Below are 25,101 nucleotides of genomic sequence, written 5' to 3'. Positions count from 1 at the left end.
TGTTTAATTTTTTTTTTAAAAAAGAAAATATTAAATGTGATCATGCATTTTATCTGTTGCCTACTTAGGTCCTGATATGCATTTATTTCCTCTTGTGTAAGCCTGCATAATTTCTGAACCACCTAGTAAAAGTCAGCCCATCAGTCATTAGGGATGGGTGAGTGGATGAATGAATCACTCTGTTTCTAGACTCTGTCAGTTTTGCATCTCTTCATTCATAAACCCATTCTATCCAATTTCTGCATTAATCTGTGTATTAAAAATAATCTACGTGAAATTTCATGTAGACATAAATATTTTGAAAATGTTTCCCCCTCAATGTCCATGTTTTTAAGCATACTTTGTCCCCAAATAGGCATTTCTATATACAGTCATACCTTAGAAGTCAAATGGAATCCGTTCCAGAAGTCCATTCGACTTCCAAAGCATTTGAAGACTAAAGCGCGGCTTTCTGATTGGCTGCAGGAAGTTCCTGCAGCCAATCAGAAGCCGCGGAAGCCCCATCAGATGTTCAGCTTCCAAAAGAACTTTCATAAACTGGAACAGTCACTTCCAGGTTTTGATCGTTTGAGAGCCAAAACCACGGTACGACTGGACATTGATCCCATTCAGGTTGGGTTTCCTATTCTGTTAAATGACTATGAATAGTCAGGCATCTCTTTCAAGTCATTGTGCTGAATACATGAACACCAAGAGTTTGGACTCAGAGATGTATGTGGTGTTGGGAGAAGATCCAGCCACGTGGTCTGTTTCTGTTTCTCCAGCTTGTTAGTAGCTATTCTTGATGTCCACTTTGTGTCACTGCTGTAGATATATAAGACATATCCCACACTTGTTTGCATCTACATTCTGGATTAAATCGAAAGCTCTGTTTCTGTTGAGTACCTTTGAGGTATGGATGATATCTGAAAAGTGCTTTTATCTCATAGTCTACTAGCAGTCACCAAGATCAGAGCTAGGCATAGGGGGAAGAAATTTGATTCACTTCACTTTTTAAAGGCAAACCTACCAGTCGCCAAGATCAGAGCTAGGCATAGGGGGAAGAAATTTGATTCACTTCACTTTTTAAAGGCAAACCTACCCAGTCTGCACTTTCTAAAACAATACATGAACAATACACAGCCATCCTTCAAAAACCACACTTTGACAAATTTAGCAATGCAGTTCTTCAGCCCAAGCAACATGAAAATGCATTATATTTGGCTGGGTGGGTGGGGAGTTGCTTTGCAAAAATCTGTATTCTGCAAAATCGTTTTTTGAAAATGGTTAGGAGAAATTTGCAGTAGAGCACTGAGGACTCTTTAAAAATAAATAACGAAATCACAGATGGATGTTGAAATGTGCAGACTTGAGAGTCGGGAATGAGAAAGTGAGAGAAAACAAAGTAGATAGATTTCCTTATACTGAATCAGAGCCAATCCTGCTACATAGCTTTTCATCGTTGTCTGCACATCTCCACCTGGTTTCCTTGTGTGATTCTAGGATGTGATACATCTTTACTTTTGCTTTTAAGTTTGTGGCCAAGAAAGAGAATGTTGAGAATTGGCTGTGATAGCTAGATAGCTAGATACAATTATACATTGATGATAAAAAATATGGGCTGCTTTAATTTGTCTATGGATAAATCCTGCAGCTCCATTACATTCAAGGTCTTTCCAGACCAGTCTGTGCTCAACCTTTCTCAGCCGGCCCTTTCCACGTGAATTTCAATTATACCACTTCCACTTTTGTACTAGTTTTCTGCCATAAATATGGCAGAGGAGACACTTCCATTATGAGCCTCTGACTTCCAGGAATTGAATGAACAGAGCTGGCCAAAACAAATTCAAAGAAATCAACCCACTGTATCTTGTAATGAACAGATTCAAGAACAAAATCACTGACCTGGGTCATTCTGTGGTAGCTTGCATTACAACAAAGAAAAGAAAATGTGAAATAACATTTTGCTTTGGAAGGTTGGTTTCCTACAGCCCCTGGAAGGGCATTGTAACCCCCTCCCATTCCTGCTGTCATGGAAACATCCACAGCCATGGTCCTTACTGACATCAGAGCTCTGATCTTGGTGGGGGAGGATTTGGTTTGGTTCACACAACCCTTTCTAAGCTTTCTGAAACAATGCGCAAAACGAAATGCCACTATTGCAAACGCACCCTTCCCCAAGTTTTGAGATGCAAATTTCCACCCCCAAAATGGATTTAAATTGCATATATTGGGAAAAGGTGTCCATAAAAATGGATGTATTACTGAAAATAACATACAAAAACACATTATATTAGAAGAGAGAATGTTTTTGACAGTGTGTATGTTAAACAAAATGGCATGCAACAGTTTATATAGATGAGAAGAAATGGGTACTCAAATGCTGATAAATTTGCATGAGTACATTAGAAAAAAACAACAATAGCAAACTGACGCACAAGCATGGGAAACTGAACTTTAGAGGGAAGAAAAATGGGGAACTGGGGAAAACTGACTTTTTTGGAATCATCCATTTCTGGTAGGGGTATAGTCAACAAGTGTACAATCTGCATTCACAAAGAGATGCTGCACAAATCAACAAAGGCACACTCTTTCACACAAACACTTGAACATCTGTAGAAACAGCTGGTACCCGTGTTTAGTATAACATGTGAACAGATCTTAGTGTCAGGTTGGTTTGAGGGCATATGGAGGGAGTGTCAGGAAATGGCTTCAACCCAAAGGATCCCAATCTATTCAACACGCCCCCAAACAAAGAAGAGATTTAGACAAGCTCATGGCTATGTCTAGATCTCCCCATCTTTTCTCTTTCCCATTTCTGAGTCTTGTGTCAATGTTGTTTGGTGAGGATCAACTACATGTGTAAATAGCAACTTAATGCTGTTGTCATCAAATCATGAACATGCACATGTGAACAGGGTTCTAGAGGCCTTTGCACCACACGCTTTGTTGATAGACACACAATATTTGCATTATCAGTATTGGGATGAACAGGAATGGCTTTTTAAAGATTAGGCTACAATGGCCTGAGCCTACAGGGGATTTGCCCAAGGCCACCCATTGTGAGTAAATATTTTGCAACATTTTCATTCATCCTAGCCTTCCAAGCCTAGTAGTTGAGCCATTGCACCACATGAGAGATCTAGACAAGCATTCTAAATGTATTTCTGTCGTGATTTCCATAATAAAAAACCCATCCTTGCATATTGAAGCTTCAGTCATGTACCATTTACTTACTCATAAATCCTTCTGACATCAGTGGGACTTATACATGTATTAATGATGGCAGCGTGGTATCCTTACATTGTGAATTAATGACCTAGATATTAACCAACACTGGTCTCGGGGATGGGTGGGTGGAATCACAGTGCTGTTTGAGGTGATAAGACAAGCTGAATATGATGTATATGTGTTGTCTACACTCTCTGTATTCTTGCATTTTTGGAATAGAAACCAATGGGACTTCAGCCCAAACAACGGTATTGAGGTTACCAGGCATTCAGGATATGTCTTCTAATGTGGCAAAACTTGTCTCATCATTGAACTCCATACAAATATAAACTACTGATAGCCGTGGCAGTGGAAAATGATCAGAATGGATCTTTTTTATTATAAGCTAAGTAAAAAGTTAATTTGCAATGTGTGAACCATTAACCACAGTGACCCCTTTAATTAGACTATGACGCTTGCTCTAACACCCCAAATGGGAGCCATATGTTCTTTCCCATGAACTCTGTAGACTTCTGTGAGATCATCACTTCCATACCATAATAGTTTGCTCCTTTCATGAGACTTCTAGTCCAATAAAGATACCTTCAGTAATTAAACTTCTCTCTTTCTCTCACAAATGGATCCAAGCTTAGGCAGATCAAGATGAGAGAGAGAGAGAGAGAGAACGTGTCTGATTAAAAAAGATAACTTTTGTGCCAAAACCAGGACCCCTGACCTATTGGTACAATTACTCAAAGCTTAATATGGTTTATGGCTCACTTGAGTCCCCATCCATTGTGACCTAGTAAAAGTGTTGTACTTTAGAGAAACCTCTCTAAAGGTCAAATGATTGGGAAGGCAAATTGCTTAGCGATGAACAATGTATTTACTAGATGTGTTGCAAAAGGAAAAGAGGGAGTTGTAAAACCTGGAATTACATTTGGGATCATTTTCTGTTCTCAACCTGCTTTGAATGCTGTAGAGGCACATAATAATAGCTTATGGATATAAATGTAATGTGTTTGGCGTTCATATTGGATTTCTGCTGTGGCTTGTGAAGTGGAATGCTAGTAAGAACTGCTAGTAGTTTCTGCTGGATGATCAAGGAGGGATGGGAGTTCTTATCGTTGCCAGAAATTAGTGGGAGGTGGTGCTGGAGGAAATGGATACATCACTTAGGGCTGGATGAATCTGTCAATTTCAGCTTCTCATATTCTCCAGTCTTAAATTCACTTCACAACATTTCTGCATCTGGTTGCATTTTTAAAAGTCTTCACCAAAATCCATCAGCATTTTAGTGTCCATTTTTCTTAATATATACATGTTTTGCAAGCACTTTTGACCAATACGGTGCCTTTTTGTGTGCTGTTTTCACTAAAGCAACTTCCCCTTAATACATACCTTTTAGTACAAATTATTTGATAGGAGAACCTCATCACAAAGTTCAGAGAAGTGCAGATTTTGTAGGTTTCCGTCAAAATATGAACTGAACTGAATCTGATTTCTCCCACATCTCTCACTGGCATCGTGGAAGTCTGCAGTTGTTGATTGATGGCAGCTATTGACTCAGCAATTTCATTATTGGACAGAGGTCCCCCCTGCCATTACTTCCCTCACTTATGGGAAAACTCTAGTTCCTCCAGATATTGCTCATCTACAACTCTCATCATCTCTGACTACCCCTCAGCCAAAAACACTTGAAGGACCACATCTTTTCCACCCACTGATTATTGAAGTTCATTTAACTTCAGTAACCACTAGCAGTGACATGGGAAATAGTTGGAACTACAGTCTCCCATTGACTGTTTGCTCCATATCCTGATGAATTTCCAAGTGGACCTTAGTATGCCCCCCCACACACACAAATGAGTGGCTGGTTTGCATTCCATTCTATGGCAAAATCAATTGATAAATAATTGGTCTTGTGGATTCTGTTGTCATGAAGGTCAAATGTGCCTTCTAACCTTGACACTGATGGGCCAGCTCTCATTGGCAGAGAACTTGAGAGGGTTCTGGTGCCATTTGCCTCTTTGCAAAGGATTCACAGAAACATATTGAATCCCCCATGTTTCTTACATATATACAGACTCATTCTCTAGACATTCCCTACTCATCATAATGGAGTACACTTCATTAGAGGTCCTTTTATTCACCATCAGCCAGTTGGTCTGGGGCAGGTCTTATGAGCCAACTGCTATTTTCAATACCATCATTAACAATACAGTGGTACCTCGGGTTAAGAACTTAATTCGTTCTGGAGGTCCGTTCTTAACCTGAAACTGTTCTTAACCTGAGGTACCACTTTAGCTAATGGGGCCTCCCACTGCTGTGCGATTTCTGTTCTCATCCTGAAGCAAAGTTCTTAACCCTATTTCTGGGTTAGCGGAGTCTGTAACCTGAAGCATCTGTAACCCGAGGTACCACTGTACACAAAATGCAAAGATTGCCATGTGGGAGGGTGGGCATAAGGAAAAATCCCAAACTCCACAGCTGGGTTGTTGGGATCAACCCAAAATATCACAAAATAATGAACAAGTTTTTAAAATATATCTATCTATCTATCTCCAATTTGCTTTTTTATTACAGTACTTTATTGCAGTAAAAAAGATCTGATAAGATAAGGTGTGTGTGTATGCACCCCATCTCACCTTGTTGGGGGGGCACCTTTTTCCTCTTAGCGCACTTGACCTTGGAAATGTTTAGAGAGTACAAGACAAGAAAAATGTCCTATTTTCCAGCACTGTCATCCATTACTCAGCTGAGCGGAGACTTGCCATCCAAAAGTGGGAGAGGAATTAAAAGAGAGAGAGACTCAAAGGGAACACAAATTACATTTGCTGTGATCAGATAACAAGGAAATACAGTCAAGTCCCCCTCATGCCCTGAGGGGAAACACGTCTAATTACACATTCAGCAGTGCTAATATTTCCTTTAAGGCAATGCGTAAGGAGACAAAACCAGGGTGGCAACTTGCAAAGACTTTTCTTCCCTCCATCTCTCTTTCTCTCTTTCTTTTCCTCTTTTCCCTGACCCCAGTGGTTATCTCCTGATTTATCAGCAATACTAGATGGATTTTTTCACATCAGTAGGCACCATCCAGAAAAAAACCAAAACAAAGCAAAGCAAAACAAAGCATAACAATCACAAAGAAAAACCAGGAAAAATAAATCAATGTCCACAAAGAAACTGACCAATTTCGGAAAGACCAATTTATTCATAAAAGCTATAGTCCGCAAGAGGCACCTTCCTTCTCTTCCATCCATAATATCATTGAATGGTGGCCCAAGACACAGCCAGAGGAAATGGTTGTTTGTTAGGTTTTCTATTGTTTCTCTCTAAGAGCTTCAACTTTCTTTAGCTTATGTTCTCCATCTCTTTCTCACACACACAGCACTTTACATTTCAAAAAAGGCTTCTTAATGAATTCTGGCTGATCACTATCCTAATTAATTTACGATAGCAGCGAAAATGGAGCTCGCTGAATAGATACAGGGGGGTCGGCTGGGGGGGGGGCTCCCCTGTGCTCTGCCTGCAAAGTCCAGACTGCTGCTGCAGGTAAACCTGTTCCATACTTGGGGATGTGTCCCACCATTGCTCTTCGAAGGTCGCAGTTGCGCCTTTATGGGAGCAGTGTTTTGCAAAAGACCCAGGCGACGACACGCTCCTGCAATCTTTCTTGTATTAATTGCTCATTCTCCCCTCAGGGAGATTGCATCTCCTATCTTGAATATGAGAGAGAGGTTGTTTGGGTTTCTTTTCAAAGGAGCAAATGAGTTTTCGTTGTCAGGGGAAGAAAGGCTTTCTTAAATTCTTCTCACTCGTGCACCGGAGATGTGTCAAGCGCTCCAATAGCTCAAGTTTTTTTTGGGGGGGGGGCAAATGAGGTTAAGGAGTCAGGAAACTGATGGATTTACAGATTTAGCACAGCAAGAGCTAGCGTGCACGTGTGTGTGTGTGCGCGCGCACACGCACACACACACACCCCGTGCAAGAATGAAAGAGAAGTAAAGACTTTTGAATGGACAGCCTCTTGTAAAGGATCACATCACAAGCTAAGTTTTCAGGTCATCACACCAGCTTCCAATAGTGGTTGCCACACAAAATAAATAAATAAATAAGAAATGTTTTTATGAAAATTCTGTAACGTGGCCTCATTTTTCTCAAGAGCGTGGTGAGTTGATAAAGAGGAAAATTCAGAAATTTTCCCCCAAAAAATGAATATTTTGAGAAATTTTGGTTTAGCGTTGGCATCAGGACTCCTTTGACGGGGGGCTAGCTCCCTGTGATGAGAAAGCAAGAGAGATGCGGGGAGACAGACAAACAAAAGAGCTGGCAGTCTGGGAAAGAGGGATATGCACAGACCAAAACTTGGAAGCCAACCATACAATGCACAAGGGATGTTGACAAGGCAAATGCCCAAGCCTAATGAGAAGTATTCATAAAGAGAACAATCCAGGTCAAGAAAGACCAGTGGGCTACATAGAAGTGATGTTATAGTGCAGCCTTTCCAAACTTGGTTCCCCAGATATTGTTGCACTGCAACTCCCATCAGCCCCAGCCAGCATGGCCTGATGGCCAGGGCTGGTGGGAATTATAGCCCAACAACATCTGGGAAAACAAGGTTCTGACAGGCTGTTTTGGTAGAATATGGAAAAGCAGCAACATGGCCTTTCTCCTCCAATCTGTCCCCTTTTACTCTTCTGCAGTCATGCAGACTTAGAGTGCCTCAATTCAGGTCCTGGATATGCTTGACTTGAAAAGGAAGGAAGGAATTATTATTATTATTATTATTATTATTATTATTTATTATTTGTACCCCGCCCATCTGGCTGGGTTTCCCCAGCCACTCTGGGCGGCTTCCACAGAAACCAAAAAACACTAAAATATCATACATTAAAAGCTTCCCTGAATAGGGCCGCCTTAAGATGTCTTCTGAATGTCAGGTAGTTGTCCATCACCTTGACATCCAATGGGAGGGCATTCCACAGGGCGGGCGCCACCACCGAAAAGGCCCTCTGCCTGGTTCCCTGTAGCTTCGCTTCTCGTAATGAGGGAACCGCCAGAAGGCCCTTGGCGCTGGACCTCAGTGTCCGGGCAGAACGATGGGGGTGGAGACGCTCCTTCAGGTATACTGGAAGGAAGGAAGGAAGGACCCATATTAGAGGTGGGGAAATCATTTTAGTCACAGAGCATGGTTGAGAACATAAGATTGTGCATCTGAAATTTCTGAAATGTGCAATCAAATCTTCATTTCTGTGAGACTCTTCCCCCGCCCCCTGAAATTCGTTCCTGACCAATATGTTTGCAACCTGGAAACTGTCAAAATGTCGTAAAAGGGAGGGCCTGTCCTGGTAAGATATGCACCACTAAGTAAAATTGCTTCCTTGAAGCAGCAGGAGTCTGTTGGGATAAGTATTAAATAAAGCAGATGAGCCTTAGGACATTTATTCCCTCTGATCATATAACGCCCAAATCCTTTAGAGCTTTGCTCATCCCCTATGGAGACTGAATTAGCTTCTTTACACAAGACAAAAATAACAGACCCTTCATCCCTATTACAGAAGAACTCCCCCTCCCTTTCTCTCTGTCCCTATGGAGCTTTGTCCATTGTCACAGGAAAAGAATTGTGATTATTACAGCTGCAGTGTTAGATCAATCAATCAGTTAGATTAATCAATTAGAAACATTTGGATTGACTGAAAAGGTGCCCAGGAAAAATCAGCCCGCAGATTATTATCATTTTAAAATCTTAATGCAAGTACTAGTTAACACTGCAGATGGCAGGCATCATCTTAGCAGAGGTATTCCTTCCTGGGAGCGAGCAAAGGACAAAGCGATCTTGCATTTCATCCCATTAGAACTATTATTTTGTATGCAGTTATATGTGGATTGGATCAAGTAAGAAATAAACAAAAACTCGTGCAGAAAACCAGCCAAGATTTATTTAATTGGTGGCAGCCCTATATTTTAAGAAAGTTTCTTCCCACAGCAGTGACTTCTAAGGATAGTCAGGGATTGTCAAAATGGTGCACTCCAAATGTTATTGGACTCCCGCTCCCATCAGCCATTGGCTGTGATCAAGGATGATGGAAGTTGTAGTCCAGTAGCATGCATGGGACACCTCATTGTCTACCGGTGATGTAAACAAATAAATATCTTAAATGTGCATTCTTGAAAGTAAATCCTATTGAAATAAGTTGAATTTCCATTTAAGTAAACAAGGTTAGGACCAAGGCTGTAAGAGCTGTTGGACTATGTTTGTTCGGTTCTATGACAAGATATGAAGGTGCAGAATTAGTAAGCTTGGTTTTTCTGGGTCTCTGCACCATCCCGTCTGAGAAGATGTAGCTGGTCTTTTCCTTTAATTGGTTTTTTAACGGCTGAACAGGGATATTCCTGCCTGTCAGCCTGGCTTCTGACAATATCCCTTGCTGCTTATCTTTCACTCATCCTCTTCACTCCATCCCAATACTGGCAGCTGTGTCCATGTCACACCACCTCTGGTGAGGCAGGCGGGGAGATTAGCTGTGCCTGAAGCTAGTGCCAGGACTATATCCTGGATTAGCCTGGCAACCGCTCCATGCTACTAAGTCACTTTGGGCTCATCCAGACTTCCTTTTGCACCACTTTCCAAGCACACATTTGTGCTTTAAAGCTCCACCTCTCTCTGTGTGTGTGTGTGTTTTCCCTCTAAGCAATTCCCCTGGAATACCCTCATTTTGCCGCTGAATGGGAGCAAACAGCCATCCACAGAAACCCATTTGTTGTTTGTGCCGGGTTTTCACAGGGAAAGGTCTGGGACAAAAAAACCCCCACCATACTCGGACCCAGAGCTTTAAAGCCCAGATCTGTGTCTAGAAATGTGCTGCAAAAGGAAATATAGATGAGCCCTTACTGAGTGTCACAGTTGTAGCATCTTTGGGGAAGGTTTGTGAAGAACTAGTGGTACCGCAGAATGCAGGGAAGGGGAGCAACTCATAAGCACGAAGGTCCCCATTATTTCAACTGTTAAAATGTTCAGATGGGCATGTGGTATAGGCCTCCACATGGCTGTACTATGACCATGACACCTCTGACTGCACACTTGGGCAAAACACCTGCAGGGATTTCTTTTTGAAGGGCAGTGGTAGGAATTTCACACACCTTTGATGGGTGGTGAATATTTCATCTGAACCCATCCTCCTGTGGGGAGAGCAATGTATTTATCAACAGATAGTGAACACTTGCTTGTCTAGTCAATATATATATATATATATATATATATATATATATATATATATATATGCAGGTTTTGGTGTCTTCGGGTGTCTTCCCGTGTAAGAGTCGGGGTGTCTGTGCGACGTTTCGACGAGGTCTCACTCATCATCTTCAGGCTGGTGCTTTCGGCTTCTTGTTACTGGAACAGAGCAGAGTCTGGTGTTTGAGTTCCTATAAATACTGTTGAGGGGTGTGGTGTATAGCCTCCAACGTTCTGGGCAGAGAGGAAGTTCCTAGATTAGTGTGCCTTTTCTTCTTTTGTTCCTTAATTACTTGAGGGATATCTTGGGTGATTTCATGAGTGATATTCTGAATATCACTGGGTGGGTCATTAAGTGTAGATTAGTTGCTAAAGCTTTCGTGTCTTGACCTCTTGAGCTTGTGAAGAGTTTTTCTGAGAAGATGGCTGTGCTGCATTTAGTTGTGCTCTGGCTTGGCTTCGTGTATAGGGGCGAGCTATGGTTTTGTGCCTTGTGCCAGCCAGATCTGTGTAGGGATTGCAGGGGGGTGCAGCATCCGGAGGTGCCACTATAGTTTACAGACTATTACAGACTCCATCCAGTAGCCAAACTATAGTGGCACCTCCGGATGCTGCACCCCCCTGCATAGCTCGCCCCTATACACGAAGCCAAGCCAGAGCACAACTAAATGTAGAAGGAATACCTTCAATATCAAACTTACTGCCTTTTTTTGAACAGATTTTATAGTGTTCCATACAAAGACAGTATTCATAGGGAAATGTGTGGATTACAACACAACCAAACCATTTGTCATATATATGTGTGTGTGTGTGTGTGTGTGTGTGTGTGTGTGTGTGTGTGTGTGTGAGAGAGAGAGAGAGAGAGAGAGACTGTTCTGGCTGTCAAGCAAGACTTGGGATGAAAATGACTGAAAATATTCTTTCCTTCTACTTCAGTTGAGGGAAGGAAAGGGACGAAAATGACTGAAAATATTCTTTCCTTCTACCTCAGTTGAGGGAAGGAAAGTGTTAAGACCTGCCACAGTCCTAATCACTGTATAAAGAGGGGACATCTGGAATGGGATGTTTCAAAATCCAAACAGATGCTCAAACCTAGCCCACCAGATAGGGCCAACAGCCGAGGCAATTAGGAAAAAAATGTCATTAATTCCATCAAAGGTAATTCCTTCATATTAAGTTGAATTACACTAGCCACGAATTTGGCCTACAGTTTTAGAAGTGCAGAAAGTTTCTATCTTTTGAGTACATGTTTGCTGCTTGCCATCAGAAAATCATGCTAATTTGAAGGCCAGGAAGGTCATTTGATGCCAGACCTATTCTTGTGTCACTGCCAACTGAGCTCCCCCCCTCCCCCCAGACTGGGGGCTTTCTATTCAATTCCAGCTTGTTGCTGGAATAGAACTGTAGTCACTATTCCTATAAAAGTGAGCAATGATGGGACCAAGCATATCTCTCTTGGGAGCTATTCCAGTTGTTGAATGCCAAATATACCCTCTTTGAGTCCCTACATACTGTATATACAATGTAAGTCACAGGGGTGACAACTTGAATAAAATATTGGGGAGGGGGACTGTGGCGTTTGTCCTCCTATGTGTGTGGCATCATACTGGGTTCATAGGGAAAGGGTTAACTAATTGTAAAATGACTAACCAGTGGGAACCCAGGGGGCAGAGTTAACTGTGTATAAGGTTTAAGCACAGAGGTTTTTTGAGTTAGAGTTGTTGAGAAGACAGTCTGGAGTTAGAAGAGAAAGACAAGATAAGTCTGTGGGTTGGGCTAGACTGGTGTGAGAGAGTGATTGTTAAGAGGAGTCAGTCAAACAGTTGAGATAATCAGTCAGAAGGTATTAGGAACGTATAGGCCGGTAAAGAAACAAAAGTTAAGATACTGACAAGAATATTATCTGAGAAACCATAAACTTGTTAATGTTTGTAAAATAAACTTGTTTTTTTGGTTCACTTTTAACAACTGATTGGACTCAGTGTTTTACCAGAGAGTAACTGGCTGGTGGCAGCGGGGAAGCGAGCACAGTGGTGGCACAGGGATCAATAGACTGTTAAACGTCCGGGGACCCTGTGTGATCGCCATTCCAGGGACAAGTAAGCCCTGCCCTGCATAAATGATCACATGACGCATTGCATGGGGACCATATGAATGGCAATGCCCCTCAACTTTGGGGGTGCGGCCCCTCAAATATTTTATTTGGAGGGGGGCAAAGACCCCTCAGCCCCTAGGAGTTGGCTCCTATGATAAGTCCCCAAAAAAGAGCCTAAGAAGAGAAATGGAGTTGTTGGGTAGGCTCAAGCAGGGCAGGGGCATGAGAGACAATTTTAAAAAATATTCCGGTCCTAAGCTTTAATATTTAAAGATCAAAACCAGCACCTTGAATTGAGCCTGGGAGCAGAATGGGAAAGGCAAACAGGCCCATCTGATTTGTGCTAGGTGAACAAGCTACTGGTAGTATAATAATCAGCAATGGGAACCATTTCCATGAAGTGTGGGGCTTGTCATGTCAAAGGACATTTGGAATATTAACACTGATTCATGTTTCTCCTCAACTGGCAGATAGGGTGGGAGACTAGAGGTGAAATGAATCATGTCATGATCTCAGGGCTATAATGGCTGAGGGTGGGGAGGCTTTTTGGACAACCTCACTCAGAGCTGTATCATCCAGCGCTGCCATTCTACTTAGGCAACATAATTCTGTGCAACAGATTTTCCCCATCCTCTCCTTTCCCTTGCACCCCTGCAAAATCTGTTCTAGAGGATCAAGGGACTCCATGGAGAAAATTTTAGGGGTATGCAGGGAGAGGGGATGAAGGGGTACATCCTGTTTTGTGAGTGGAATGCCATTCACACAGGGTTGGATACAACCCTTAGTAATTTGCAATATTCATTAGTATAGGAAATGTACACATAGGAGATGTTGCCTTAAATATCACTGGGTCTTGGGGGCGAGCTGCTGACAGCTACCATGTGGCAGCAACAACTTGTAGGGCCTTTACAGAGGAGACGGAAGAGACTAAAGATTCCATTGAATGCATGTTACATAAAGAACTGGGAATGTAATCCTGGAGAACTTAAGGTTAACACACTTTGCAATGCTTTCGTCTGACTGTTCAATTAGATTTTTATCGCTGCAGCTGCTAAAACAAAGAGCTTTCTCCTCAAACTGAAGTGAATTTGAGTGCTCTCCCTTTCTCCACCTACGATACACATTTGGATTTAAATCCTTTCCCTTCGGAGAGTTTCAGCGAACTTTGACCAATTGCAATAATTCACAATTGCAATAATTCACTTAATTTATCATTCACAGGTTGTTACATCATGACCTCGCAATTTGGAATCCATAATTCATTAATTGCAATCATGACTGTAATGTATTATTTTGGTATTTAAACATGGAGTCATATAATAGCATGCAGAGTAGTTCTGAAAACCTGCATGATGTTGGATACAGTTGTCATTGATCATCTGTGGAGCACTTTAACTGTGGAAAAGCACCGTACAACACAAAGCTCATCCAGTCTTCTACCCATAGACACACAGATGCCATATTTTATTTGTTTTAGGGATGCTTGAGGATTTCATTTCATCTGTATTTTAAAGGGATGTGACCTGGTTTGCACTTCCCAGACTAATACCCAGAGCAGAATGCAGTTATCAGTTGGCTTTCACACTCCAGTGACTTTTGCTAAACACTTCTTGGCTCAAATAATGTACCAAATGCACATAAAAAATGTATGCTTTAGGTTAAAATCCACATAAAATGTGTATTTTAGGATAAGATGAATACAGCAATGTATATTTTAGGATAAAATGCGTGCAGAATAATGTACATTTTGTACGTTCCTTGAAAATCACAGATTGACACTGAAATGGCATGGAACAGAATTATGAATGAACAGATGTGAAACTGACACAGATTGAAAATAGACTGATTCATAGCCATCTCTTACATGATGTTTTCCCCCGTCCACCAGGCAAGTAGCATCTTTGATGTGGGGTGATTTTAAAGAGGAAAATAGCATGGAGAAAGGGGGTTAACCCCCTCCCTCAGTGCTGTGATCCGGATTTTATTTGCACTCCCCCCACCCCCCCAAAATATCTGTGGTTGCTCATACATTTTTTAAAAAAAGTTGCACCGACACATACACAAGATCTTGGGGGGCAATTCACCGTTGTTTCCTGTGTCTCAGTGAGCAGCTGAGCAAAATAAGAATAATAATAAAAATTAGAGATTTGCTGAAAGCCTTCAAGTGAGGTTATTCTGGATTGCACTTGGACTGTTGCAAATATTTCCAGTTTCCACTTGTCAGGCTGAAAACAGTGACTGGGGCCCAATGTAGACATATTCATTCAGTTTTGCAAAGCCTCTTTAATTTATCTTAGCTACCACAATTTTCACCACTTGGTTCTATTTCCTTTTTCCTGGATTTGCATCATGAGTGACCACGGTCAATCAGGGTTCCCATAGCATCCTAGATGGCACCACAAGGCTGAGTAGCCACCTGGATTTGGCAACATGATGACATCACTAAGAGCAAATCAGGTCAGTCGAGACAGTTGAGACTGAAGGCAGTGCTTGCTTAATTAGGCATTCAGGAGGCCCTAGCCTAGACAATCAGGGACCAGGCAGTGAACAGGACATCACTAAGCTACATAGACAATCAGATTTAGCTGCAGCATGCTACCACTTAGGGCAAATTAATTTAATTAAAGGAAGTGAATGACAAGGTGCAGCAGAAACAAGAAATGGATGAACATTCTTGCAAGCAATATTGAAAAAAATCGGGAATAATACATTGAAGAAAATTTCCCTCCAAGCAATAAATACTCCAATACTACTTCCATGCAGCAAGGGGGTATGTCTGAATAATACAACCATGTGAGATGAAGCAATTGTGCGGGACTTTGGCAATCAAGTGGCACCTTTCAGACGGGGTGCAACTAGCTGGGCATGGCACATGAGCTTGCCTTCACTCATGTTGTGTCGCTTTTTATCCTCATGCTTGCCCCTAAAGCCTGGGCTTGTAACCATGCTGCTGCAGCTAAGAAGTTGTCTTCTTCTACCTCCAACACCAGACTTTGGATTTTGTCATAGGGTTCTGCAGACAAAGCCCCATTCCCCTGCTGAGTAGGAGCGGACCTCTCAGATCAGATCTGCAGTATTTCCGGACCTCTGCCTGCAAAAAGAAAATAAAAAAGACCACAGTCCGCCTTGGATCTCACTATGCAAAGCGTGCTTATTGAAATCAGCTGAATTAAAGCTTCTCTTTCAATATTTCTTTTCCACGTGGGTTACTACTGACAGAAACTGCGTGGAGTGAAGATGCACTCCCTGCCTAACTCTGTTAATGGATTATAATTCTGCGCTGCAAAGCCGCCTGCTGTTCTCTTGCACTCTTTTTCACCCCACCTCTGCTGATCTGCCTGCTTTAGCCATGTGCTATATGTTTTCAAGCTGACAGACAGAGAGGGGGGGATATTATTTTTTAAAGACTATGGGATACCTGTATTCAAAAGTTGTAGTCTCAAGTTGAAGGAAAGCACACACAACCAGAAGTACCATAACTGTCCTACTATATCCCATCTTTTTCTTCAAGGAACTCAAAGTAGAATGCATGGTTCTCCTTGTCCTCATTTAATTCCCACAAGAACATTGTGTAGGCTAAGAGGCAATGCCCAAGTTCACCCAGCTTCATGACTGAGTGGGGATTTGAACCCTGGTCTCCTGGGTCCGAGCTGGACACTCTAACCACTGCACCACACTGTCTCTCTTGTATATAGTTTTGCCTAATATACTTATTTTTGCAAGCAGCTTCCCTACTATGATGCATCTTTATATGTGCCCCCCCCAATATAAGCATTTCTATGCACACTCCAGACTAGTATATATATACTTGTACATATTACTTGGATGGAGAACTGCCATGCAAAATTCAGAGAAGTGCAGCTTCCATAGAATGACTGCAGATTGGTTTAGGTATTGTTTCAGGAAGTGCAAATTATGTAGTTTCACCTTTCAGTGTGAAATGTATTGAATTCCTCCTCCATGCTTACCAGGGAACAAATAAATTTGTTTCGGGGGCTGGTTCCATGCAGTGTGCTCCCATCTGGTGATCCTCAGCACAGGTCAGGTGAGGCAGAATTTACATGACTGGTTGGCTTGCGTGAAACATAGAGGTGCTTTTAAAATGGAATTGTCCCTTACGGGACAAACTGGGTACATCTTGAAGTAAGTAAATGAATAAACCCATCTTGGACCTAATCTAATTAAGTATCTTGTGTTGTTGTTTGTGTGGCTCATTCATTTCTCTCTCCTCTTTCCCTCTCTTGTAACCAGCTGTGACCTAGAGGTTGCTTGTTGTATTATAAAAAGGGTTTTTTTCTGTCTGTGTTGTACAAGCAGGAATAAGGGAGGCAGGAATGAGCACATTGTCTCCCTGCTAATTAAAAAAGATGCCTGGAGGTTAGCCTCTCTCACACTCGGGAAACCGAAAAACAGAATGATGAACCCCATTTCAAAGTGGAATAATAATAAAAAGTGTGTTTTGAATTTCAAAGGAACTCATAATTATTGGAAGGACCAGTGCTTATGGCACACCTGATGCATACGAAGCCCTGGTGTCACAGATGGTGAAAGTTTCCAATGGTAAGAAGGTCTTTATAAGCAGGTTAGGGGGGTGGTGATAAAACAACACCATGGAGGTAAATCAAAGCAAATCCTCTATTTTATTTTATTTTTTATTTCTTTCCTATTGAACCAAATTTATGCCTCAGTACCTCAACATCTTCTGGACCACCTCTCCGGATATGAACCTCTTCTACCCTTAGATCATCACCTGAGGTCTTTCTTTAGGAAGATGATGGCAAGGGAGGGCATTTTTAGTTGTGAAATCCCCATCTGTGGAATGTTCTCCCCAGTGAGACTTACCTGGTGCCTTCAGTGATGTATTTTTGGTGCCAGGTAAAACCTTACCTCCCTCCCCCCCAGGTTTTTGTTGGACTATGATGGTGATGTTTGCTGGTAGTTGTGCTGCATAAGCTTTCTGGCGCTGTTATTGGGGGTTACTTGTGTGTGTTTTTTATGAACTGAATATGTTTCTGTGTAAATGTTTTTTTCTGTAAATGTGTTTTTTATTATAATGTATTTTTTTACTTATGTTCTTAAATATGTTGCAAGTCGCTCGGAGACCTTTTTGTGTAGCGAGTGACTAACAGCTTCAAATAGTGATGATGATTGACATCTTCAAATATCTCAAAGGCTGTCACCTAGGCAATGGAACAGTAGCTAATGGGCTCAAATTACAAGAAAGGGAATATCAGCTAAATATTAAGTAGCTCCTGAGGGTACAAATTGTTGGACGGTGAGACAGACTGCCTCAGAAGGGGGGCTTCCCTCAGTGGCCTTTCCTTCATTAGAGGTGTGCAAGCCGATCTCGATGATCAACCTCAAGCATGCTGATGCAGCAGATGGACCCAATGGTGTTTGAGGTCTGTCTGTCTATCCACTTATCCATGATCAACATGAAGGGTTGACGTTGTTGGGGGGAAATTGGGACGCCTGCTGGAGCATCTGTGCCACGTTGATCTCACATCCACATTGCCACACCTCCTCTCCAGCCCAGGATGAAGCAGTGACTCAGCAAGAGGGAGTTCAGGGAAGCAGTGTAGTCCCACCACACTGTTCATTGTTCATACCTACAAAGATTCTGATCTCTCTCCCATCCCACCGCCTGAGCCTCATGACACTTCTGCTCCACTTCAATGCTGTCTTGAACAGTAGGTACTCAGTTTGTCTTTATTTATCTTTGCTGCAAAATAAAGTGGATGGAATGGGGAGGAACTATCATGTTGTGTTCAATCAACTGGGTCTAGTGCTCTGTCTCATACAGTGGTCAGCTTGCAAGCAGAACAGTGGTGAGGAGAGATGTCCACCATCGCCTCTTTCTTGTGCCCTGGAGACAGTCAAGTCAACATCTGTTGACCAAGAGGGGAGGGCCAAAACTGATACCTTCAAATTACATGACAGGGGATTTCAGGTAACTATTAGGGAGGACTTTCCGACTGAGTTCTTTGACAGTGGAACAGACTGTCTTGAAGTTGGTGGACCATCCTTCACTACAGACTTTCATAGTAAAAAATTAAAACATAGTCCAGTAGCGCCTTAGAGACCAACTAAGTTTGTTCTAGGTATAAGCTTTCATGTGCATACCTAGAATGAACTTAGTTGGTCTCTAAGGTGCTATTGGACTATTTTTTATTTTTTTATTTTGACTGCATCAGACCAACACTGCTACCTACCTGAATCTAGACTTTCATGAGTAGAGGTCGGATGGTCACCTTGCAGAGTTGCTGGAGCAATGCATTCCCCGCATTGGCAGGGTGGGGCTTGGACTGAATGAATGAATTTATTATTTCGGTCACAGACCAGTTCCAGGGGCTTGGATTAGATAGCCTTTGAGGTCATTTCCAGCATTATTCTATATTCTATGAGTAGAGGACTTTATTCAGCCCAAAGGCCATATTCACTTCTGTCCAGCCTTCCAAGTGTCACGTGTCACAGCAGTTGAGGGTAAAAGGCAAAAATGAATGTGACAAATAATTTGACTGCACAGTAGGCTAGTTTTTTCACACACTCCCTTCACTGTATCCAGAGAAGTAAGATGCATTAACATAGTTCAAGGGCATATTTCAGCCAGACAAAAACTTTTGGGGTGCAAAGTAAGACAAGTGGATGCTGTGGTTTGGGGACAGGATGTGCAGCCTGCAAAGAGGTCTGATAGAAAGTTCTGGGGTGTTGCATTTTGCCGCTGGGACTGATATTCTGCCCACCCCCATATTCTAATCAGAATGTACATATAGCTGTTCTTTAAAAACATATACAAAGATAGATAAAACAATTGTTGGGGGGGTGGAGAAGACAGGAGAGGAGCAGGAGGCCAAGAGCAGCAGTGAAGTAGAATATAAAAGCTTTTGCTCCCCCTTGGCCAGATAATTGAGGAGGTGTCAGCTTGCATCATAGTGAAGCAGAAGCACTGACTCATTGCCTCCCCCAGAAAGGAGGGAGGTTGAAGACCTCCTCCTCCTCTCCCAATACCAATAATACAACAAAAGAATCGGAAACCTCTGCAGGCATTTATGTGGCTTGATTAAACAGACACCACAGCCTCTCTGCTGTGCCCTGAAACCTCCTTCCTTCCATCCTTTCCTTCAATTTTCTCTTCCTCGCCAATCCTTTTGAAGATGCATCAGGTCTGGAGTTCAGATTAATCCAACTGCTAGATGTATTATTCATTTCTATGCTTTAATGATGTGATAAGGTTTCTGGAAATAGGAAAAGGCTCATTAAACTGTCATTTGAATATAGATCACAACTAAATTTGGAGGGAGAGATGGAGCTTGCCAGCCAAGCGTTCTCTCCATCCCACATCCCCGCTTTGCACACATGCCGTGCGGGCATTTCCAGAGGAGAGAGCACAGAGATTAGCACTTATACACTATTGATTCTTCAATTAATTAGTAGAAGGGGTGCAAGGAAAGGAGGGAATTTGTAAAGGGGGGCAATGCCTACAGACAGTGAGATCAGTAGAGGCAGGTCTGTCAATTTGCTATCTCAAAAAGGGGGAAAGTAAGAGAACCATATTTCTCTGGTTGGTTGTCTAGTAATATCACAAAAAGCTATCTCTCACAGTTCCTCCTGGTTGGATGTTATTCTCCATTTTCTAATACAAGAAGCCAATGAAAACTATTTCTACACTCTCTCTCTCTACTCCCCTACCTGCTTCTTTCTCCCTTTCCCTTTCTTGAGTCCTCTCCAGCTGGTACTGAAGATTGGAGATGTTTCAATATTTTTGAAACTTAATGAGTGTTTTGCCTCCTCTTCTTCTTCTGAAAAAATAAACCCTTTGGAACCAATGGGATGCAACATATGGCTGCCTCTGAAGCTTTAGGTATGGGTTTTTGGCTGGCACCCATTAATCCCAAACTTTTGTTGGAGCTTCCAGAGCTACATCACCTTGTGCTTACCCACTCGTACCCTTGATAATGCTTCTTGTGGTCTCCTTCCTCCATTCCACCACAGAGTTGGAAGGAACCTTGGTAGTCATCTCCTCCAGTTTCCTGCCAATGTGGAAAACCCATTCCCATGGCACCCCTGATAGGCAGTCATCCACTCACTCTTTGCTTAAAAGCAAAGAAATGTTGATTGCTCTGTTCCACTGTCAAGAAACCATCAGGACATCAAATCAAATCTTTATTGTTATGGTTAGGAAATTCTTCCTGATGTTTAAGTTGAAATCCCCTTTCTTAGCATTTTATCCAATGTTAGCCCTACTCAGAATAGACCCATTGAAATTAATGGACATGACCAAGTTAGGGTCTTTAATTTCAGTGGGTCAACTCTGAGTCAGACATGGTGGGATACAATATGAGCAAATTACCAGTGCTTTTTTGGGGGGGCAGGGGTACACATACCCCCAAACATTTTGTGAATCTAAATTTGGCCTCATTAAAGGGCAGTATTTCAATATGAGTAGGAAAATGAAAGTACCCCTAAACATTTTTTTAGAAAAAAATAGCAGTGCCTATTAGTATAGGTCCTACCTTTGGAACAGCAGAAAACCAACATGCTCCATGATTGTAGATGTGGCAGCCCTTCGAATTTTTGAAGAAGGCTGTCATTACCCATCTTAATCATTTCTTTTCCAGCTAAACAGATCCAACTCCTTCAGTTTTTCTTCAAAGGACTCACTATCTTTGCTGTCTTCTGTTGGGCACATTGTGTGTCAATATCCTTCTTAAAGCTCATTTCTGCTTCTTCCTCTCTCCAGTGCTTGGAATCTCCAGCTGATACTGGCGATTTGACTAGATACATTTCAGTACTTCAGGTCTAGGTTTTCACATGGCAGCCATTCATTTCATAACCCTTAAGAATTTCCAGAGCTACATCACTGGAGTACACAATTAGACTCATTAAGGGAGTCCACTTAATGTGACCTGATTGCAGCTCTGGTTTCCAGAGTCAATTCAAAGTCTGATTTTGACCTATAAAGCTTCATGAATTCCAATAATTCAAGGACTACCTCTCTCCATTTAAACCAGCCTGGACCCTGTGTTCAGCATCTGAGGCCCTTTCTCTGTATGCCCCTTCCACAGAAGGTGTGCCTCACTTGAGGGAGGTACAGAGGGTGGGCGTATAAGGATGGGCCTTTTCAGTGAAACACACACAGCCTACACCAATTTGTGGAATGCTCTCCAAGGAAAACATGCCTGTTGCTATCATTGTCTATTTGGGGGTATCAGGCTAAGTCATTCTTTTTTCTTTTTACCCAGGCCTCTACTTTGGTGCTCATCTTTTAGTGGGTCTGGATATTGTGTTGAACCAGGAACATTTTAGGAATTTTGTGTTGCACGTAAATTACTGGCTCAAATTTTCTGGCTCTTAATTGATTTTACCAGCATGTATTTTATCTTGTTAAGTCGTTTTGAGATTTCTGTATATATATACAGGAACGAGCAAATATTATGATTAATCATCATAATCTCTGAACAATGTCTCATGTGGTCTCCTTCCAATATTGCTATACCATGGCATGCACATGGCACCTCCATGGCATTATGTCATTGATTGCCAGCTGCTGGGAATCACAGGTGGGGAGACTGCTGTGGCTCTCATGTCCAGATTGCAGGCTTCCCATCGTCATCTGGTCAGCCAATGAGAACAGGATGCTAGACTAGATGAGCCACTGGCCTAATTCAGCAGCATTTCCTTATGTTCTTATGTAGGGAAGTCATATCCACCAACATCTCACAGACAAAAATAGGGATGCAGTGCCACTGTTCTCACATCAAGAATCACTTGGCAATCCCTGAGTTATCAACTTCTGCATACCATTGAAGGCTTTTTCTTTACTTCCTTGCGATATGCTGAATTCATTTGCATTCATGTTTAAATCCACTGATTTAAACGCCAAAAGGATGTTTTGTTCTTTTGGTTAAAGATACACTTTGGGGGTGGGGGAACCATAATTGTCTTACAATCTGTTTCCAAGTATTCAAAACATACCTTAGCAGCTGCAGTGTCTGAAATGGCAAGCTGTGCACTGCATGGTGCCGGAGGGCTCACATGCACTTGCATTTATGCTTGTGCATTAGAGGTAAGATCCATCCATCCACCCACTAAAAGATTTCACATCCAGCGGCCCTGCAGAAGGAGCTGAGTCCTGAAAAATGGGAACAGAGACTGGCAATATTTCAGCACAGCACCCAGAAAAGTTATAAATAGGAACATTTACCAGGTCCAGGGATCTTAATCTCAGGGTTGTGGGTTCAAGCTTTGGGCAAAAGATTCCTGCATTGAATTAGAAGACCCTTGTGGCCCCTTCCAATTCTACAATTCTATGATTAGGAAATTCCTGCCTCTGGTCCAGATGGCAGTGAATACACACAAAATTGACACACCATTCTCTCTATCTTCAGTGTTTGGCACTGTCACTGCTTACATAGTCAAATTGGCACTGCCCATGCACCAAAGGGAGGTATACGCAAGTTCAAGGGAAACCTAATGGTTTTCAGAAGTACACATTTTGATGGAGGTCTCACTTGCCTCTCCAAATTCCCAGGTATCTATTCCTCTTTCATTCTGAAATCATCTGCAGAAGGGTGGGTGCTCTAGACTTAGCAGTTATCAACATGCAAGGCTTATTATGAGGAGCAGTGGTTCTGAGGAAGGAACATAGGAAGCTGCCTTATACCGAGTCAGGCCACTGACCCATCTAGTGCACTACTGCCTATGATTGACTGGCAGTGGATCGCTGGGGTTTCAGGCAAGGAGTCTTTCCCAGGCCTGCCTGGAGATTGAACCTAGGACCACTTACAAACAAAGGAGATGCTCTACTACTGAGCTATGGTCCTTCAAATGAGCTATGGTTTCCAAGGGGTTGTGTCTATACAGTTTCTGAGGGATCCTGAGAATGATTTAACATAGTCTTGGGGCGAGGCATGTTCAAATGTGTAATTCCTTGGATAAAGGTTTGAAGCTGAAAGTACTCCACTTCTCACTCCCCAGCTCTTGCCTGCTTTTGCATGGTGTGGTCCCTGAAAATTATCTTTCTGCAGCAGAGACGTCAAAGATATAATAATAATAATAATAATAATAATAATAATAATAATAATAATAATAATTATTATTATTATTATTATTATTATTATTTTGGGCAGCTTCCCAAAAAATATTAAAATACTGTAGTACATCAAACATTAAAAGCTTCCCTAAACAGGGCTGCCTTCAGATGTCTTCTAAAAGTCTGGTAGTTGTTGTTCTCTTTGACATCTGGTGGGAGGGCATTCCACAGGGAGGGCGGCACTACCAAGAAGGCCCTCTGCCTGGTTCCCTGTAACTTGGCTTCTCGCAGTGAGGGAACCGCCAGAAGGCCCTCGGTGCTGGACCTCAGTGTCCGGGTAGAACGATGGGGGTGGAGACGCTCCTTCAGGTATACTGGACCGAGGCCATTTAGGGCTTTAAAGTTCAGCACCAACACTTTGTATTGTGCTCAGAAACGTACTGGGAGCCAATGTAGGTCTTTCAAGACCGGTGTTATATGGTCTCGGCGGCCACTCCCAGTCACCAGTCTAGCTGCCACATTCTGGATTAGTTGTAGTTTCCGGGTCACCTTCAAAGGTAGCCCCACGTACAGCCCATTGCAGTAGTCCAAGCGGGAGATAACCAGAGCATGCCCCACTCTGGTGAGGCAGTCTGCAGGCAGATAGGGTCTCAGCCTATAGTCACAGCCTCTGGGTGAGTAGCTAACAACTCTAGTTCTAAGGTGCAGGAATCTTCCCAACTCCACCTGCCCACAAGGACCTTAGCTCTAGGAAGAGGTGGACACATTCTTTGCCATCATAGACTTCTGTTCTAGCAGAGGATCTAATTGTGCTGAGATCCTACCTACTCTTTGGTGTACTTGGCACAATGCATAACCTGGTCCTAGAAGCTCCAGAAGACTTTGCAGGGTAGTCCTATAAGAAAGAAGTGTGTTGGGTAAAGTCACACACTATTGACAAAAAAGGGAGAGTTCAATAGAAGATATGAAGAAATCTACCACTTCCATCTAGTGGGTCTGCTTACCTGTGTTACATAAGACTGTATAAGAAGCTACATTAGATAAGTAAAAATCCCACATACTGTAGTGACTATGAACAACCTCCAGGTTCATTGCAGCGAAAAAGGTAGAAATGTTTTGTCTTCCACCAGAGGGTGCTACAATGTCTTGTCATCTAGCCAGGAATAACAGCAACATCAAACACAGGTTGGCTGAACTGGGGGTGGTGTGGTGAGGAGGCAGTTTCATTTTTATGACCTTCCACAGGGCTTAATCTCTGGATATTTATTATGAACATACAACAGTGGTGATGGATGAGCCACATGACACCCTCTTTCCTTTCCTTTGTTAATGAATCAGCTGGGGTAAAATTATGATGTTAAATAACCAGAAACACAAATGGTTCATTTATGAGTCCTTTTATGGGCTCCATTGCACTCCTGAGGATGGCACTGGAAGGACAACAGAGTCGGGCGCCTTGAGGTCTCGCCACCCTCCTCACAAGACCCCTGCAACACTTTCTCCTTTCTCTGAAAGTTATCTGACATCATTGACAACAGGGCCTCCACC

At 42.4% G+C, this 25,101-nt stretch overlaps 1 long non-coding RNA gene across 2 annotated transcripts in view; it reads left to right on the top strand.

The window, feature by feature from the left end:
- The first annotated feature begins 573 nt into the window (after nt 1-573).
- The window catches only part of LOC309519645, a 40,465-nt gene continuing 15,937 nt past the window's right edge, over nt 574-25,101 (top strand). Inside the window, exons 1-4 of one of the 2 annotated variants that reach the window (XR_014213928.1) lie at nt 574-744; nt 867-892; nt 16,994-17,081; nt 18,053-18,153. This is a non-coding gene — a long non-coding RNA (uncharacterized lncRNA). Of the gene's footprint in view, nt 745-866; nt 893-16,993; nt 17,082-18,052; nt 18,154-25,101 lie in introns of those variants that run through there. The other variant, XR_014213927.1, reaches the window with a different exon arrangement.

Source organism: Podarcis vaucheri (genome assembly GCF_965113315.1).
Source record: "Podarcis vaucheri genome assembly, chromosome: 15".
Classification (NCBI taxonomy): Eukaryota; Metazoa; Chordata; class Lepidosauria; order Squamata; family Lacertidae; genus Podarcis; species Podarcis vaucheri.
Note: the sequence above shows the minus strand (reverse complement) of the source record. Positions and strands in the feature narration are given on the sequence as shown.